Source organism: Vidua macroura, chromosome 9, assembly GCF_024509145.1.
Source record: "Vidua macroura isolate BioBank_ID:100142 chromosome 9, ASM2450914v1, whole genome shotgun sequence".
Taxonomy (NCBI): Eukaryota; Metazoa; Chordata; class Aves; order Passeriformes; family Viduidae; genus Vidua; species Vidua macroura.
The window spans coordinates 29,976,966-29,996,370 of record NC_071579.1 but is presented as its reverse complement, the minus strand read 5'-3'; the positions used below and the strand labels follow the sequence as shown (position 1 = coordinate 29,996,370).

At 40.2% G+C, this 19,405-nt stretch overlaps 1 long non-coding RNA gene across 1 annotated transcript in view; it reads right to left on the bottom strand.

Annotated features, from left to right (window-relative positions):
• Positions 1-19,405, bottom strand: part of LOC128811845 (uncharacterized) — a 145,447-nt gene that overhangs the window by 65,424 nt on the left and 60,618 nt on the right. The window lies entirely within an intron of this gene.

The following is a 19,405-nucleotide window of genomic DNA, read 5'->3' as shown; positions in this document are numbered from 1 at the left end:
TCTGGAATAAAGAAGGAAGTGAATTTTTCTGCTTCAGGTAATGCTTCAAACTATTCCCTCCTATTGAAATGTTCCTTCAAAGCAGAGACAGCTCATTTCCTCAAGAAACTGTATCCACCCACCAAATGTTATTTCTCACCCTACATAAGTAATAGGAGATTTCCTACTTTTTGCCCACTTCTACCCCATAGATTTAATGTGTAAACTGGGAACATGCAGAATATATTGCTTGGCACAAGTCAGCGAAGTTTCACCTGCGAGAACACAGTATGAATTCAACCCTTGGCTGTTTGTACTAAACCACAGGGAGAATCTACCCTTAAGTGATGTAAAGTTCATAGATCAGGCACAAACCCACAAACCCAAACCCGCAGAGAAGTGTTTAGGCTTGCCAAGCTCACATCTCACTTGAGTTGAGCCTTGTCCCAGGGCAATCACAAAGGGAGCACAGAACTCCCCTCTTGCTATAAGGGGCTCCCAGTATTTTGGGAGGATGCTGAGGTACAAATCCCCAGTAAGAACACTGGGTGGGAAAGGAAAATATTATCTATTTCCTGAAGAAGGTAGAGCAAAAGTGCTTGATGCTCTGGTGATAAGCATGTGGTGAATCAGGAGAGTATTCTCATTCTCAGATTTTACAGTTAAACTTTCTTTTGTGTTCCTGAGTTTTGTTTAAACACTCACTTGAACTTCAGGTGTGAAGACCTGATATTCCTTGCTACACTCTGCAACGAATCCCAGGATTCATTCCCATAACCTCCGCGTATCACTGGTCTTCAGTGCCACAACAGGTGAGTGAAATTTGTACCATGGTTTGCCCTTTCAATTTCACACATATCTGTGTGAACCTGGAGAGCTGGAAGACAATTATTCCTGGTTCAGATGTGATTTTTTTTTTTTTGTCTATGGATTTGTTTTCATGGATCGGTTTAGGTTCCAGATGATCTAGATCTTAAGTCTTATTGTCATGGGTTGTGACCTTTGGATCATTTTAAATATGAGGAAAATGATATTGCTCTGAATATAAAAACACAGCTCCAAAAAATCTCTGCTAGGAGCAGAGTGACAGCCAAAGTTCTGATTAAATTCACATCTTCTGCAGGCTTCTGCAACCAACACAAATGGCTGTGAAATCTTTTGCAGCAGGGTAATGGAGAGAGGAAAAAAGTTGGCTGTAAGTTCAGAAATTATTATTCTTATAAACCCATTCACACACCTATCACTTGGGACAAGTGAAGGGCCAAAGACATGCCAAGCAATTACACAGCTATACAGGTCTGTGCACAAGATATTCTGCATCACGTTGGCTGTAATTTGCGCTTGCTACGTTGGCACAAGCTCCACCTGTGTCAGATGGTGACAGAGAAAACAACTTTTCTGGGAGACTAAATCCATCTCAACAGTGGCCAAGCCATGTCCCTGTTTTTGGAAGTCTGATTGGTAACAGCAGCACCCTTCAAATTGTAGTGGAAAAAAGGTTTACAGAACTTGCAGTAGCAAGATGCTCAGAGACTCTTGGTGACACCAGTGTAACCACCACAGCTTCTAGGGGATTTAAGGGATAATATTCAGTCTTAGCTCTGACCTTAGCCAGATCTTTGTGTCCTGATGACAAATGATTTCTGAACAGTTTTATATTTTCCCTTGCTACTCATTTCAGTTGAGAGAAACCAGATGAATTTTTGTCCTAGTTCAGCTGCAAAGACAACAGAACTACCTTTCTCAAATCACTGAAGTTCATGACACCGAGGATCTTGGTAAAGAAGGAAGAGAAGTCAAGCTCATAATTAATCTTTTACAATGTGTTTGCAGAGTTTACATCAGGGTTGATGTGGTGATGGAGTGACTTTTGACCTTGTACAGGAAAGTGTTCAATAATCAGAGAATCAATTAACCCCTTTTTCTCTACTGCTAAACTGGAGACTGCCATTCCCTGCCAAGTGGAATGGTCTTACTTCATTTTTTGCCAATATTTTTGAAATCTTCCTTCATTAAGTCTCGTAGACGTACAAAGCCCATTGTGGCCATAAAAAAGATCACAGAAAAGGACACAGTAAGACACATGGACTAGTTTTTAGGGTTTCTGAAAGCCTAAAAATGCAGCTATATAGGTGAGAATTTCTCAGGACTTGACTGACAGGATTTTTTTACAACAAGAAGTACAGTCAGTTACCCTTGGTGGGAAGTAGCCAGAAGCCAGGACACCAAGCCAGAAGTGCTAAAGATGTCTCTGTTCCCTTGAGAAGGGTGTCTGTCCAGCTGCAGCATTGTCTACAGTATCTACAGATCTAAGGAGTTTTCAGGGCAGGACAGAAAAACCCCTGTGCTTTTTGCTGTCCAAACCCTGGAGCTCTTGTTCAGAGATTGCAATCTCGTGCTCCTAGAGCTGTGTCCTTGAAAATCGAGTCTCCTGTTGGACAAGGCTGCACAGACTTGGAGTAGCAGGAACAAGGCTATTCTCAAGATTAGTTATTGTAACCACATCGTCCCTCAGGACCACTTTGGCACGGTGCTGTAGCTGCTTTCTGCTATTTGCTTGCCCCAAGAGGATAGAGAATTCAGAATTGCATCTCCCTCTCCCTATAATATCCTGTTTTGTGCTGCTTCTTCTGCTTTGCTGTGGATCTGCCAAGTGCTGCAGGTGCTGAAAAACAAAGGTGAAAACACCCATATGGTGCTTTCGGATCCCAAAACCGACTCACAGAATCGAAAGCCCAAAAGGACCTGTGTTTTTTTTTTCTCATAGGGAAACCTAACAGGGAATCCACAGAGTTACATCCAAATGCCAAGGCTTGTGAAAGGATTTATTGTGAATGCCTTTTACAAGATTCCTTCCTTGTTGGAGATAGTTCCTTTGGGATTCCCCTTCATGAAATTGCTAATCCCATCTATTCAAAATTTATGGTGCACCTTCTCTAGAATACCGAGATGACTTTTAAAACACAGTGTAGACTGGGGGCTTTGCTAGTCTTATAGTAATTTTCTTTTTCAGATTTCAGAGCTCAGGCCTTCACTGTACACACAGGCTTCTTTCTGCAAACACAGAGCTGGAAACTCACTTTAATTTGTATGTGATACCATGTCCAGTGCAAATGTGTACTAATAATCCTGTACAGATCTGGGCTCTGGTTTTTGCCTGGAATCAGACAAGCCAAGTCTTGTGACTGGATGGTAGAAGTAATTTTGTGTAAGGAGTGTGTGCATGCAAGCGTGTCTGCATTCACACCTGTGGGGTTTTTTCTGCCTTTTCCTTCAGTCACTGGTTTGGGAATTACAATTTAATTGAAAATAATATTTTCCTTTCCACACACACACAAAAGATTAACTGCAGATACAGTTTCTCTCAGATTTTAAAATCATTTTAGTCATCTTGCTCTGTGTTTGTGATCTCCAAGTACCAGGAGAGTTACTTTGCAGTTCCCTGCTGTGTACAGGTAGAAGAAGAGACAAGAATGGGCCATAGCAGTCCAAAACATCCTGGCTTGGGAATAAATGGCTTTATTCCATATGTGCCAGTTCCCTGGCCTCTGACATCCTTGCTATTTACAGTGATAATAGAGATGGACCTTCCAAACATGTACCTGAATGAGGCAATAATAAAAGGCCAGTGAAAGACAAGGCAATACTTTACCTCCAATGAAAATCACATACTGGGGGCTTTTGTTTTAAAATGCCATATTATGTTTGTCCCTGAAAAAGTTTAATTCAATTTGGTCCAATTAAGAAAAAACCCCAAGCAACATATAAGTTACATGATGCCTTCTTTACATCAGATCAGTGAAAAACAATCTTTGACAAGGCTGCCTTCAAATGCATTTAGAAACCAGCATTTTTTTCTCTCTTCTATTTGCAGGCTCCTTAAATGAAAACACTTTATGGAATAGGGCCTCTTTTTAGCTTGAAAACAAAGATTTCTATCTCATGTCTGAGTCTCCATGGTGCCTCCTGAGCACAGCAAGGACTAGTTCAGAGGACAGAACCAAACCAGCATTTTAGAAATATAAACCCAGTCTTTCTGAGAAATAATCCATTCAATCCCTGGGAATATCAGAAAAAAACAGAAAAGTGATAGCACTAATAATACAAGCAAGAGCTGCTGTTATTAGTAGAGGACCTATACAAAGTGCACGTTTAAATGAAGCTCATTTAAACATGCTCTGGTTTAATTAGATTTCGTTTAACCACCTAAAAAAATCCCAGCAGAACTTGTGGCAGGGCTTGGTCTGCTGCTCCCTGCTGTGAGCCCACCTGTTTCTGCCAGCCTCGCTGCCCTGGCACTCAGAAAATCCGGGGGCTGGCTCCGCAGGCTGGGGCGGGTCGCAGGGACCGGCTTCCAGACTGCCTCGACACGATATTTGAGGGGGAAAAAAGTTCTTTTGAGTTAAAAAAATAGCTTTGGCTGTGATTTACCATGCTGAGAAAACAGAGAAGCAAACGCTGCTAAGCATATAACTTTAAAAGACGGGAACAGACAAAATTTTAAGTAGTTTTTTACACTCTGCAAAAGTAGTAAAAACTACACTGTTTAAAGATAGACCTTTTCCCCAGTATAATAATCTTATATGTATATATTTAAAAAAACCCAAGTCCCACACAGAGATACAGCATATATTGGGAACAGTGTCTGTCCAGCTTTTGGCTGCATATTTGAATGCAGGAAAGCCCTTCCCTATGGAATAGTTTCCTTCCCAGGGAGTGCTCAGAGCCTAACCCGAATCCTGAGGAAGCAGCAGGAAGCACCTTTGGTCACAGAGAGGGCAGGCAGGAGGCTTCCATGAGCCACAGGCAGGGAACAACAGGGATTATTTCTATATAAACAAGCCCAGGATCAACTGAAGTTGTTGTTCACTGGCAAATGAAAATAAAGAGACAATTCAGAATCAAAGGTGAGTCAAACAAAAAATATGTCCAATAAGAGGAGGCAGCCCAGACAATCAGTCAGATGCCAAAACATGTGACAGACCCAGAGGCAACTCCAAAACAACCAAACCAACTGCCTGTGAAGTCTGCCAAGGAGCCAGATGCTCCTGCTTAAAAATATCTTCCGCTGCCTTGGCATCTGCATTTTCTGCCTGCCGTCAAAAGAGGAGGGAGGGGAAAATGGGAGAGCGGAGCGGGAGTAGGGGTGGGGGGCAGCAACTAATAATATTTTTGCCATTTTCATTCTAAGTACTTTTGATTATTCATTTGCAGTTTGTCATCATGTCTCCGGAGAGCAAAACAAAACCCCAGCCTGGCATAGGCTGGGAAGGGAGAAACAGGCAAAGCCCTTTATGGAGAAGGGAAAAAATGAGGGGAAAGATCCAGCAATTCCACACTGCTGTGTGTTGCACGTTCCTGTTAAGGTGATAAAAAGCAAAAACTGCTGGAGTTGGCAGTTTACCACCTTGGGAAAGCATCGGTGTGCCCACAACCCAGATGGAGCAGGGGACAGGATGCTGCAGCCTGCCCACACCCAGGGTGTCCCCGAGGTGCCCCACGATGTGTAGTGGGGAAGAATGGGGAGTAAATTGTACTGAATCGAGGTATTGATGCTATTAACCATAGCAGCAGGTTTTGGGCCAGAGAGGCTGCAAGTGCTCCACACTTAATATTAACTTAAGTGAATGAAGACACAAATTTTTGTTACTGCAGTTGTTAATTAAAACTGCTAAATAAAATACATGTATTTTAAAAGTAGATTATTCAATAGGCAAAAGTAAAAAAAAAAAAAAAAAGCACAGCCAAAAGAGAGAATTTGTGCAATTTCTGTTAGTGGAAGAACTGTAATGCAGAAAGTATTATCACGTTTCACTTGTGTTGAAGGGCTTTCCCTCTTGTATGCAAAAGTTTTCAAAGGTGAATTCACCCCTTCAGAAATTCAATTTTTGGTTGTGTTTCTTGATTCCTTGAGTGGGAATCAGGAATCCTGCATGTGGTCTGTCCCTGTGTCACAGAACTGACCGAAGTAAGAAATGTCCGTACTTCGAGGTGCCAGACGTGTTCCTCAGTGCTCCATCCCAAACAGAGCTGTTGGAGCAGCGGGTACTGAACACGACCAGGAATACAACACTCTGTTGGAGAGTGGCTTTACCTGAAAAGAGTGTTTGTTTTTGTGAGATAGAAATCAGAACATTATCTTTCTTCTGGGCTGCCTGGGTTGGGTTCTGAGTGGGAGGGTTTGGGACACCGGTGCTTTGGGGACTGCCTTGTATCGACGCTGGTACTAAATGAGCGCCATATCAGAGACCATCGCTGCCTTTTAGAAAGCAAACAGCACTGGAGGTCAGGCCGAGCACAACCGGGGTATAATTGCACCCCATAAAAGTCTCAGGAAGAACAGAGAGATTCCTTTGTGATGTTTGACTCTCCTTTCCACTCGGATGTGTGGCGGTGTTTGTTTCAGGGCAAACTTTCGCGCCGGCTGGTCGCCGGCAGAGAGGGCGAGCTCTGGGCTCGCAGCTTCTCTTGCAGTCCCTCGAGCAATCTGGCAGCCATGGGGCTGCCACCACCTTTTCTGCGCTGAAAGGTTCAGCTCCAAAAATCTGCGCTACACCTTGTAGCCTAAATTTTGCATACAGAACCAGTTTGCGGGGAAATGCAATCGCAGTAAATAAATAAGCAGCGGGAGCCAAACCAGCAGTGTGGTGAATCGGCGGAAGAATTTCAAAGAAATTGAAAGAACTTGCGGTGACAAACATTTCGTGCGAGTCTGGTACTGAGATTGTAAGAATTTTGCATGTCTACATCAATTGACTGATAGCAAAGGAGTTTCTAGTCCCCCTCATGGCACACACAAATGTCTGTTAAAGACATAAATATTTAAAAACAACAGCTAGACTAAGAGGGTTAGCTTTCATTTCATCTAATTTGGCAAGCATTAGCTACACCCACCAGAAATCATTTTATTTTGTGTAATTTAATAGCAGATCTATTGTAGCATCGCAGTTTCTGACATGCCGAAACAAATCAATGTGGCCTTTTTTTTAAAGCTGAGAATTAAGACAAGGCTGTATTTCAAATGTTAGATGGAAATCAATAAAGATGAAAATCTTTCTGTGTTAGTCACTTATTTTCATCCTCTGCTGCAAAGTTTATTTGCCTTCCTGCATGCAATACAGAGACTTTGATCCTTGTTCAAATATCTCTGATTTTTTTATGTCCCTCATGTTTGATCTGGTTCTCAGGTGAGAATTATTGGCAGAACTTGTTAGAATTACACCTGCCAATGGCAGCAACATGAAATTATATAAACCGTACTTTGCATGCCCTTTGGAGTCTTACACAGCAAAATAATATTCCCACAGAAGTCAATCTGAGATTTTAATTTATTAAACCCTCTCTCTCTTCCCCCCCCACCTTAAAGGGATAGATGGAGATACAGAGGAAGAAGCGAGATAACATCAAATAAAGCAGGTTTCGAATAGTCATGGATGACCTTCACAATATGTGTTTTGCAATTTTGGGTGGATTAGAGGAAACTAATGATGGCTTTGAAATGAGCTTTTGGATAAAGCTTGGGAAACTCTAATCATTACAAATCCACTACTTAAGAGAACAATTCCATGTAGCTCACTGCAGATTTAAAGCATACATCTCTTATTTTCTTTCCTCCTCTCAACAAGCTTATTTTGCTTTCACTTATTCCAGTCTTCTTATAGGAGCCCAGAGACTGTTTTCATTTTCTGTCATGCCTTTAAATTTAAGGGAGCCTATTCTTTTTTGCCTGGTGTCCTTAGAGTGCCTTTTGCTTTTAGTTTAGGACTCATAGAGTTAACAGACTGAGAGAGAGAGAGAGAGAGAGGAAAAAAACCCAACCACTTGCATTAAGCCTGAAGCCTGTCACCTTTTCTTGGCAATTACACTGCTAATGGCTGGGTCCCAAGCAAAGTGGCAAAGAATATCTCTTCTCACGTTCCCAACTCACAGTGCATTCCCAAATACCAGATGGTGTTTTTGGAATCCGTTTCACTATGTTTGATATGACAATACTTTTGTATAATGTTAAATTATATATAACTATTTCAAATAGCCGATACCAGAACAAGGCTAGAAAAGGAATATTAGATGCAAGGAGGAAAGAGAGAAACTGAAGACTGAGGGTTTTCATCTCCTGTCGTATCTCGTGTCTCTCAGATTTTTGTGTAATTTGAACAAAAGAGGAAATAAAAGTGGTCCAACAGACTAGCTCTCAGAGTGGTACTATACAGAAATGGTGTTGCTTCCTTCCCAGAATTTGGTGTACATCTTAGGCTGCCTGCCAGCTCTACAGGAGGCAAGTGCAAGATCATAAATAGTGCAGGGAAAGCAGGAAAAAAGAAAAGGGGGAGAAAACTCAGTCACAAGTAAAAAAAGTCCCACCATTTTCCTTACAGATTTTTCCTTGAAATCTTAGATAAAACAAGTGCCAGAAAGTTCAGGAGAGGTAAACTGGTACATCTCCATTAACCTCAGGGGAGCTGTGCCAGCTGATAGGGGCATTTGGCTCAAGATATTTAAGTTGAAATAACTTGGATCTATGGAGCAAGTCATCTATACATCCTACTGAAGGTGAATCCAATCTTGCTTGCCCAGATTAGTGATTCCAGTTTTATATTAACACTGATAGACTTACAGGAGTTGGAAAATACCCATTGGAATTAGGCCTGCAGATTTAGTTGCAATGCAATTCATCATGCCTGGACAGAAGTAGCTCAGTCATTCCTCAAGAGACAACCAGGACCTCAACTTTAGGGGGGACAAACATTTTCCTTTTGTTGACTACACTACGAACAGGAAGAAAATGCACTACTGAGGCACAAAGTATTCAGGATATTCAGTGTCCCATCAGTCTGACAGTGATGCCACTTCCATTATCAGAATCCCCTCCTCCAAATACTGGTTAGTTTTATACTTTCTAAACTGAAATTGTTTATTCTAATGTACCCAGGAACTTTGTTTTCTTCCATCCCCGTTTCTGCTCAAGGCACATTTTAACAACCAGCAAGCTTTCAGGATACATGCTTACCAACAAAAGCACTTCCCAAGTCTAACTGCAACATGAATATTGAAACTATAAGGACACAACTTCACAAGTAATTTGTCTAGTTGAATCAGTTTTGTTTCTGCATATGCCAGAAACCTGTCCAAGTGAAGGTTTCATTCATACGACTACACACAAGCAACTCACCACATAAGTACTTACTTTTTACACAAAAAATACTGATTTTCCCTCTCGATTACTTGCACTGCCAGCATACAGTAAAGATTATCAAGCCCTCAAAGGATCATACAGATCCAGTGACTACTACATAATTAACAATAACTTGTAGTAATGCAATTTAAGAGTCTTTTTAATGGGCATAGATGGCAGAATGTATAGCCCATCTTTCTTTGTCATCCTAGAAAAGGGGCCCCATGCGGAGCTGCTGGTTGCTGAGTGATGCTTTGTAGTCTGTACCAGACAGTTGCACAGTACCAGCTGCATTGGCAGGTAGCCGAAGTGCAAAGAGATAGCTGCCAAGCTATGCTATACAAAGGCAGCAGTGCCAGAGAGAAAGAGACCTTTGCATGAAGTCACCTTTGACCCTGAAGCCAGCATGGATCCCATATTCATCAATTCCAGACAATTGCATCTTTCATTCCACCACAAACTATGATTAGAAAGGGCCCGTTTGTGATAGTGATTGTTAGTTTACAGTTCCCAGAGATTGGATTATTTAATCTTTAGTTCTGTTGGCAGCAATATTTTCCCTAACCTTTTGTAGTGGTGTGCCAGTGATAATCTAACATATGTATATAGGGAGATACACACACACATACACAGAGGCACCTCCCTTCCCCATCAAAACTGGGTGAAGAGACAGAGATGCACAGAAAAACCAAAGCACACAAAATTCACTGTGTTTGGCAATCATTGTGCTAATGTACATTTTGATAATTCAGCCTGTAAAGTGCAGAGCACTCTGAGTGCAGTAGCATCTAAACTTCTGTCCACAGACCTGACTTTCCTGCAGTTCTTTCTGCTCTATGGGAAAGCTTTTGCTTTAGAATATTTGGATTATCAAAGGCATTATTTTTGCATTTAACTGACCCTTGTAGCACATGCAAAAATAAGGACTCAGGAGAAAGCCACCAATGACAAACAAACCCACTATCTCAGGGGACTGGGGGGAGACAGTGCATGGAATAAAAGCAGCAGGGAAGTGTCTAGGCCTGGTTCCTGCCTCTGCTCTCCCATGTGTCCAGCTTTGATTGTGTGAATCCTATTGAAATCCGCGGCAGAGCTCACAAGGTGCGTGTGTCTGTCAGCGCTTGAATCTCAGTAAATGGGTCTTCAACAGTGAGCTGCCCCCCTATCCCACCCAGACTTCAGCCAGCGCTTCCTCAAGCAGTAAAAAAAGTCACACAATCAACAAGTAGGCAAAGAACATGAGGTGCCTGAGAATATAACTCTTAACAACAATTTCCATAGTATTTAGCAGAAAAAAGGGTAAAAATGCCACCATAGCCAAGTGAAGAGCTAACGTTTGCAATTGGAAATGGAGAGAAAAGGGAAGGGGAAAAAAAAGAGTCTATAAAACTTTCATGGAAGTCTTTTTTGATCTGCTCCTTTGGTCTGATCTCAGAGGTGTTGGCCAAAGGGAAAAAAATCACTCTACCTGAAGGCTGGCCGTATTGTGCTGCACCTGACTTCTGGCTCACATGCGAGACCGTCTGTTCTTTATTTTCACTCTGTATGAAGCTAATGGAATTTGCAGTTGATTAACCTCAAATCTGGAGTAATGATCCAGCCTGGGACTGCATCTGGCAATGCTGGGGCTATTTGTACTTCTTAACTGAGTAAGACAGCAACAAGGTAGTGGCACAAAGGTAAAGATCCCGGATAGATGGGTGGGTGTCAGGGGTGCAATGAAAGGAGGTGAGAACATGACCTGAGAGTGAAGACCCTGTCCCCCCTCCCCACGAAGAGGTCGGAGCACCAACTTCTAGAAAAATGAATTGCAAGACAATACAATATGAAGTATATGGCTACAATTATTCAATTATATTCTACAGAGGACACTTAAACCACAAGATTTACCCTTCTTGCATAATGAATCCATGCATTAGAAAAAGGTCATCTGTTAAGGAACAGTTTCTTTAGAAAAATTAAGAACAGAGGGTCCTAAAACTTCTCTACAACTTCTGTTTGTGTGAGAGAAAGCAAAGTCTTTGTTATATTGGCACCTTGAAATAAAATTCAGAGGATTACACAGTATTGTGTCTATTTATTTCTGCTAATTAATTATTCTGTCTGAAATATGAAAAATCACAGCTGAATCACTGCAGATAAACACCACCAGAAGATAATTTGAGCATTTTTTTACTTAATAAATGAATTTCTGTTTTCTCCTTCACTATTGTTCAAAGCTTCAATGAACAGAGTTACACAAACATGCACCAATCCTCAGAACTAATTTAGTTTAGCAAGTGCTTCACACATCTTCGTTTACTGAACAATGTTACTTTCAAATCACGACAACATTCTTCCTTCCTCGCCTCATGACTAATACAGTGTTATTCAAGCCACTCCTCTTCAGACACTTCAGATCTTTACAGATCTTTTCCTCAGCTTTACCACCTGATTTCTAATTAAAATTAAACAGAGAGAGTTCCTTCCACTGATGCAAATCCTGCAACCCCAGGCCAGTAACAGGCATTACACATTTTTTCTTCCATGGCATCATTTGGAAGAGGAGCTTCTACAAAGAGGTAGGTAAAGCGAGCTGAGATGAGCTGTGCTTAGTCCTGAGCTCTTTCACTGCTCGTTGGATAAATGTCTTAACGTGATGTAGTGAAAACAATGTTTCACTCTGAGGAAGATCATTCTTCTCATCCTATACAAGTCTTGTCAAATTAATGACTACTAGTGGACTTTCCTAACACTGCATTACTGTCTGTATTTTATTTATATATCGTGCATGTAAATATACATGTGCACACGCACACACACATGCACTGTGTGTACTATATGTCAACAACTAATCAAAAATTGTTTGCCCACAAGCATATGTGAAAAATTCATCTAAATAATTGTACATTTAATTTTTAATGAAATCCCAGTAATCCACTCAATTTACTAAACTCCTACTTAATATGAAACAGTGGCATGCACGGAGATGCCTGAGTCTTACACAGTGTGAGCAGTCGTACCACTTCAGGCATCCTCAGTCAAGATTTATTAAAATATTATCTTGATTTGGAGATCACTGCTTTTACTTGTGTGCAGAGTGAAGAAGCATATGCTATATGAGTAACCCATAGTGTTTGGCTTAAAGGCAAAATAAAAGTCAGCAATAAATAAACAGTAAAAAACAGACTGCTGGGAGATAGAAAGACTCACAGTCTTTCCTGTCTTTAGTTCCCTAATTCTGCAAACCCTTATATTCACAAATAACTTTTATTTAAAAAAAAGGCAAGTACTGCAATTATAGCATCTACAGATATTTTAAAAAACCTATTAATTGCCATCTAACACCCTTTCTGAGGTGAGTTTTTTCATTCTACTCCATACAAGGGGAGGATGAGACATAAAGGAATTAAAGTGATAGTTTTGGCAGACCTGTACAGAAACCAAGGGAAACACATTGCACATCTGCTTGTGAGAACACACATTTAAAGCAGGCACCTGCATTTTTCAGGTGCAAACACCTTCAGCATACAAACACAATTCCACACCAAGCTCATGCACACCTGTCCCAGAGTGTGCACCCAGAAAACTTGTTAGAACAAAGGAATCTGCAGCCATGAGCATGTGTATGGGAGTGCAGGTGTTTGAGTATTTCAATCCAGAGTACATGAACAGATGTTTGCATCATATTGAAATTGTCACTATCCTCAAAACTCTGCAGCTTTGCTGTTCCACCCATATCAGTCTGTATTTCTCGTATTCCAGAAGGCCTTGTCTCACACTGCTTTTCAGGGTAAAACTTCCATGTGTTTTGGCTCTAGCCCCTTATCCTGTTGCAAGGGAAAATAAAAGTCCCCAGCCCATCTATTTCTCTGTTCTTAGACAGTCAATAACTCACTTTTTTTGCTAGATAAAGAATTTTTTTTTTTCATTAGGGCTTTCTGCTCTTTCCTGTCTCTCTGCATTTCACTATTGCAAAGATCTGGGGGTTTATGAAGTATGAGTTCCATGATCAAGGAGTAGATTAAAAAACTGGGGCAAGTAAGAGAAAGGTGGACTGCACCATTCAGAGATGAGGACAGCTGGCTCCAGGAGGGAGGTTAAGGTGCTGTGAAACCACACTTTGTCAAGCTGCAAGTGGGAGACACCAGGATGCAGAGCTGTGGGACATGACCAGTGGACCATCAGGCTTTTCTGAATCCCTGTGCCACAGGGGCACACTGTCAGCCTGGTCTTCACATTTTTCCCCCCTTGTTTTCCTTTTCTCAGTTACCACTGGACAGAGTTTACAGCAAAGTTCCCTTAAACATTCCCTAAGATTTTGGAACTGAGCAGATGCAATCAGAAGTCATGGGGGGACATCTCGTGGAGCTGTCACAGAGCTTTGCTCTGTTCAGCCTTTGCTGCTGTTCTGTGGCTCTTTGTCTTCCTGCAATGGAGTTGCCTCAGTGCAGAAGAGTTTGGGCAAAAGAGGAACTGCTCTGCAATTCAAACCCTGCCTCTGCATCCAAAGAGAGGAAAATAAACCACAAAGTTGTCTGTGCAGTGGTTCAGTTACTGAAGGACCTGAGCAGCTGGTAGCCCATATGTTACTGAATGGGATTTTAAGTAATGGAAAAGAAACAATTTCAAGGAGTGATTGGAGAAGGAAAAAAAACCCATCCTGTGGTTCACTTTCTCTGCTCAGGTGTGATCTCTTGGCCACTGCTCTTCCTAATGCCAGGGAACATTCTCAGATCACAGCCTGCCTTCCCTTCAGACCCCTTTACAGAACTGGTACTGAGCACCCACTCTTTGATCCATCTTCTTCCCTCTATTCTTTACACTTTCAGCTCTTGACACAAATTTATGTTAGAAATTACCAAAGGGCACTTCTTGCCCTGAGCCAGGCCCTCACCAAGGGTTTCCCAACATTACCAGCCTCTGTCGTCCTCCTACATGCCCTCATACTTCCCGGAAGGTATTTCTCCCATTTGTCTGTGGAATACTTAGAAAACTGCATTAAGAACAAAAAGAATGGGTGCCTATAGAAAAATAACAAATTTCAACAACTGTACATATCTCCATAATGAAAAAGTTGCATCCTAAAATCAGGTGAGACAGTTATAATTTGTAAAAGAAGTTACTATTTTCTTTAAAATTGTTTGAGCATTATTCATTGATTTTTGAACAAGAGGGAGGCCCTTGTGTGAATTAAGTAGTGCCTTATGCTAATTTCATTCCATGCACATGGAAGACAGAGAGAAACCAAGGTAAAAGGAGAGGAAGCAACAAGTCCTAATTTGTCTAAACTGTAAGTCCTCATTAGCAGCAGATCATGATTAAAGTTGAGTTTTACTTGTGTTTGCTTATAATCCTTGAAAACTCGTCCTGTTTGTGCTCTTGTAAAACCTTGGTGATTCACCTTTCAGTCACTGCCCTAAATAATCCATTTAACCCATTCATCTTAGCCTACCCTCTTTCAAATAAAATCACAAAAGAAAATTTCTAGTAAAAAACCCTGGCAAAAAGAAGTGCAAATGCAAGTTGTCTCTATTTGTTCTTGAAAGTAAATATAAATATTGATTGAATGATCAAATGAGGCAATTTTTTTCTTTTCTCATTGAACACAAAAGGTTAACTTGGGTCACTTCTGAATACTCTTTATATTCCCTTGACATAAACCAATAAGATGTGCTCTACTTTCCATTTTCTTTACCATGCAGCATATTTCCATGCAGAATCGGGTTCAGACTAATTGAATTCCAGATTTAAAAAAAAAAAAGTGGAAAAACTCCCCTGTAATTTACTCACAGACTCTCAGTTATGGAAATACCCTGTCAGTGACCATGTACACCCTGTGCCTTTTGAGTTAGTCATGTTTAAAGCAGAAAGGCCTATTTGAGAGCACTGTTTGTGCTCTTAATTTCCACACTGCTCCTATTGACAACCTCAATCCGTGTGTGCAACTCCAATTGGGTTGTGAAATTAATATGGCTGTTTGTGTACATCAAGGGCAACCTGCACTCCTTTGAAAGCAAGGGCATTGCAATTATGGGTAGTAAGAGCCTACGAGCTTATAGTGCCATCTGTACCATCCAACACTTCCACCCATCCCTACTTGTATTGCTAACTTTGTGTTTCACAGCCTCTGAAAAAAAAAAAAACAAACCACCAAAGAACAACAGATACGCTTATACAGGCAAAATATTTTGAATCTCACTCCACTAGTCAACACATCTATTTAATCTGTTCTAATGATTTTTATCTTACTGAGAATTACTTCTTCATTAATATCCTCTATGGAAAATAGATCCAGAGATCTCCATTGCGGTGTATGTAAGGGCTAAAACCTTTGTGTAAAAGAGTTACTGCAGGTTTGTGCAGCACCTGATCCTCACTCAGACTGGCTTCTCCTGCTCCAAGATCAGTTGAATTTCTTGGGAGTATAGCAGGGCCTCTGCTTTTTGTGGGTGGATAGAGTATGAGTGTATTCCATGTGCAAAGTGTGTGTTTGAACACGTACAAAGAGTTTGAGCACCCGAAATGAGCTCTGTAACTATTACCTGCAGCAGTTGTGAAAGAGGTTCCTCTTTCACACTCATGGAAATAACAAAGATATTATCAGTCCAAGCCATGCTGTTATGTACCAGAATATTTGTCTTCAAATGTCAATGGAGAAACAACTCTATTCATCCTAAAATAATCTTTAAATATTAGTCAGTGTGAATGACCACATCTGAGGTCGAGGGAAGCTTCAAGCAGCACAGTGAGATTCTGTTCACTCTGGGATTAAAGCATGGGAATCTTTAAATAAACCAAAAATGTTACCTTCTTTCTCTCATATGAAGTTAAGGAAAGCAAATATCTGTTTCCTTATTTGTAAAAAGTTTCAGATTGTTTGTACAGAAACTACAGGGACCTTTGCAGCAAAAAGTTTCAGAATATTCTTATATTTTCATCTCCATTTCCACTATACTCACAGTATAGTGAGGGACTTGCTAAAAGTATAAAGGACAGACTTCCAAAAATCATCTCAAGCATTCCAGTACATTTAAAGATCCAGTGCTGGTGTTTAAACTGGAGCACATTATTAGGTTCAAATCGAGATGTTAGACCTTTCAGGTAGTGTCTATGTTCTCTGGTTTTAATCACAGTTTTGACACCTTCCGATCTCAGTCCAGTGTGCAAAATTAAATGATGGTGAGTGGTAGCACAGAGACCCCCCCTCAGGTACAGCACAGACTGAGCTTGGAAGTTTTCCTGTTCATCCTTCACAACACAGACCCTCCAGATCGTGCTGTTACTGGCTTTCCCAACTATCACAATGATTTCACAACATGATGAGCTCTGGAAATCAGACATGGGGATCACCAGCAAGAATGAGCTGGCCCTTAAGGGGACAAAGCTGTGCCCTTCCTCCTGGTGACACAGATACCTACACAACGTCCTCCTCCCGGCCAACGCCGAGCAAGGATGTCATATCTCCAGCTCCTGGCTCAGTGGGCAGCATTGGGAGCCCAGACAAGGTTTTTTTTTTTGATAAACAGGCTTTTCTCTCCAGCCTTTCCTCAGACTGTCCCACAGCTACACCGTTGTGTCACAACAGATGTGGAAGTTTCTGAGGGGAAGAGGGTTGAACAAGGGTTAACATGGCGCATTCTCCTCTTACTAAAATGATGTCATTTCCCTCCCCCTCCCCGAAAGTATCTGTTGCTTGGTTGTTTACATACTGAATTTAAAATCTATATTATAGATCTGTGTGTCTTAAAATTGAATGAATTCTCATACCTGAAGACATTTGTACAAATTTAAGTAAAACTTCCAGTGCTTCAGTGTCATTAAAAAGTATTTGGTGTTACCTGCAAATTGTCCCTTTTCCCCATTTTCTGTACTTTCTCCACAAAAATAAAGACTAAGAAAAAGGAAGTACTGATACACTGTAGAAATTGTCCCAATGAGTTTATAATCCAGTGTGAGTTACACAGTACTGATAAGTAAAGGAAGTTCAACCAGACAGTTTAATCCTCCAATTTCCTCTCTTCTAATCAGCCACTGACTCCTCTGGCTTTAAATTAGAAACATTCATGGCAATATTCAGGACAGGTGAAGGAAAAAGAGTAGAAAACAACTAAGACAAATACTTGTAAGCAAAAGGAGGCCACTTATAGAAAATGAAGACAATATAGAGTATGTATAATGATGCACTGAAGTGTTTAAGCTATACAGAGAATTTAGCAACTCTGACAGAGACGGAATAATTTTATTAAAAATATTTATACAGCAGCTGGGCAGCGTATGAACATACAAGAGTTACTGTATAAAACAAAGGAAATCCATGCTGCAATGTTACACTGTTCACACTTTGTTATTTTTATGGGGGCAGGAGCAGGATAATTATTGCTACATGTATGCCTTTTGATATACCATAAATCATAAGTAAGAAGCACAAATCAGCAAAGCCACGGACAGTTCAACAGCATGTGGGGATTACCACGATAAACTTAAGAGTGTGCATAGATACGCTCAGTGATTTAAACAAAAAATACTTTTTTGAGTATTTTGGCAGTGCCAATTAACTTTCCATATGATGAAATCAAACATCCATTAGATGCGCCATCATTTTTATTTTCATTTTCAATGAGATTTATAGTGAGGATTCTATTAATGCGTAATTCATGGAAATGCTAGCTACATATTGACATTTTCATATTTTTGTTTTAATAGCATTAATTACCTGAGCAATTCCAGCTATTCCTCTGAATAAACAGAGGTGTGGAAGAAAAGTAGTCACCAAAAGATTCAGTAAAAAAATGATGTTAATAACCTTTAAGGTAACTAAATTACCATTTTAAGTCTAAGCTGCCTATTTTTAATAAATTCTGGTTTCACTCATGGCTTCGACAGAAAATAAAGACATTCACACTGAACTGTGGATCAAAAGCAGGACAGTAAAATTAGAAAATAATTATTTTGGAAATGACTGGAAGAGCTGCTTTAACTGTCGCATTCAATAACAGCAGTTTGCTCATACATAGAGTCATTTGAAATGGCTTCTTATTTATTAATGAGGCTTTTTTTTCCCCTTCAGATATTTCACAAAGAGCACAGTTTGGGGGTTTGAAACTGTTTGGATGGAGATAACTCAAATTATGGGTCCAGGTTGGAACTCAGTCGCTCAGGTGAGCAAACCTGGAGTTGCTCCACTCCTCCCAACGCAGCAACATCAGGCTGGTGGCAGCATAAACTTTGAGCAGAATTTGGCCCAATTTGGGATTTTTAATTTTGTTTTGCCATGGAGGATTTTCCCTCCAGTATATACCTTTGCTGCACATCTATTTCAATAACCCCGTGCAAAGGAATTTTGCAGACAATCCCTTATTAAACATATTATGGTCACATCATACTGGCTTGCTAGAGCAAATAATTTAAAAAAATAATCAGCTTGAAATAAATGTTTATAAAAGTAGCACAGCTGCACATATTTGTTACAAATGCAAGACAGAGTACTGAAACTTTTCTGACTAACCCTTTAGTGTCTCTATGACAGCAGCAAATTTCAGTTGAAAGTGCCAATGAAAACAAAATAATGATCATTTTTCCAACAAATTCACCTCGTATCTTCAGGTTCCTATATTGGCTAAATTATTTGCTATTTTATATATATATATATTTAAAAAATAAATATAACTCCTTCTTACACAAATTTACAGCATTTGGGGGAAATTTCATGCTAAAACATCACATTACAATATAGACAGAATAATAACTGTTTCTGCATTTACTTGATTAAAGCATTAAAAAAGTAGATGAAGTGTAAGAGTGCCTTAAAACAGTGGAGACAAATGCAATTATTACTGAAATGTACAAATCCTGGGCTTCTGCTGAAATAGTTTGAAACATTTTTTCTTTTACTTTGACTTCTTGCTATTTTGGCATGTAAGATAAAATATATTAGCCATTCCATCAGATGGCTGTGGTGAAAAACTAGCTGTGATGAGGAAAAATGAATTAAAGGAGCATTAATAAAGATTATCTATGAAAGAAAATAAGGTCAAAATTAGAACTCTGCAATTTAAAGCCACCTTTCAAAATTGCAAGCTGCTTTGCCCAATGCTAAAATCCATTCATTTTACTAATCATGCAATCAACCAATCTCCATTATCTCCAGAGCTGGCTATAAACATGCTATAGACTGGGGTGAAAGAGGGAGAGTGTGAGGTTGAGAGACAGAGAGAGGGAAAAAAAGAAAGCAAGAAAGAAAGAAAGAAAGAAAGAGAGAGAGATTACTACCCC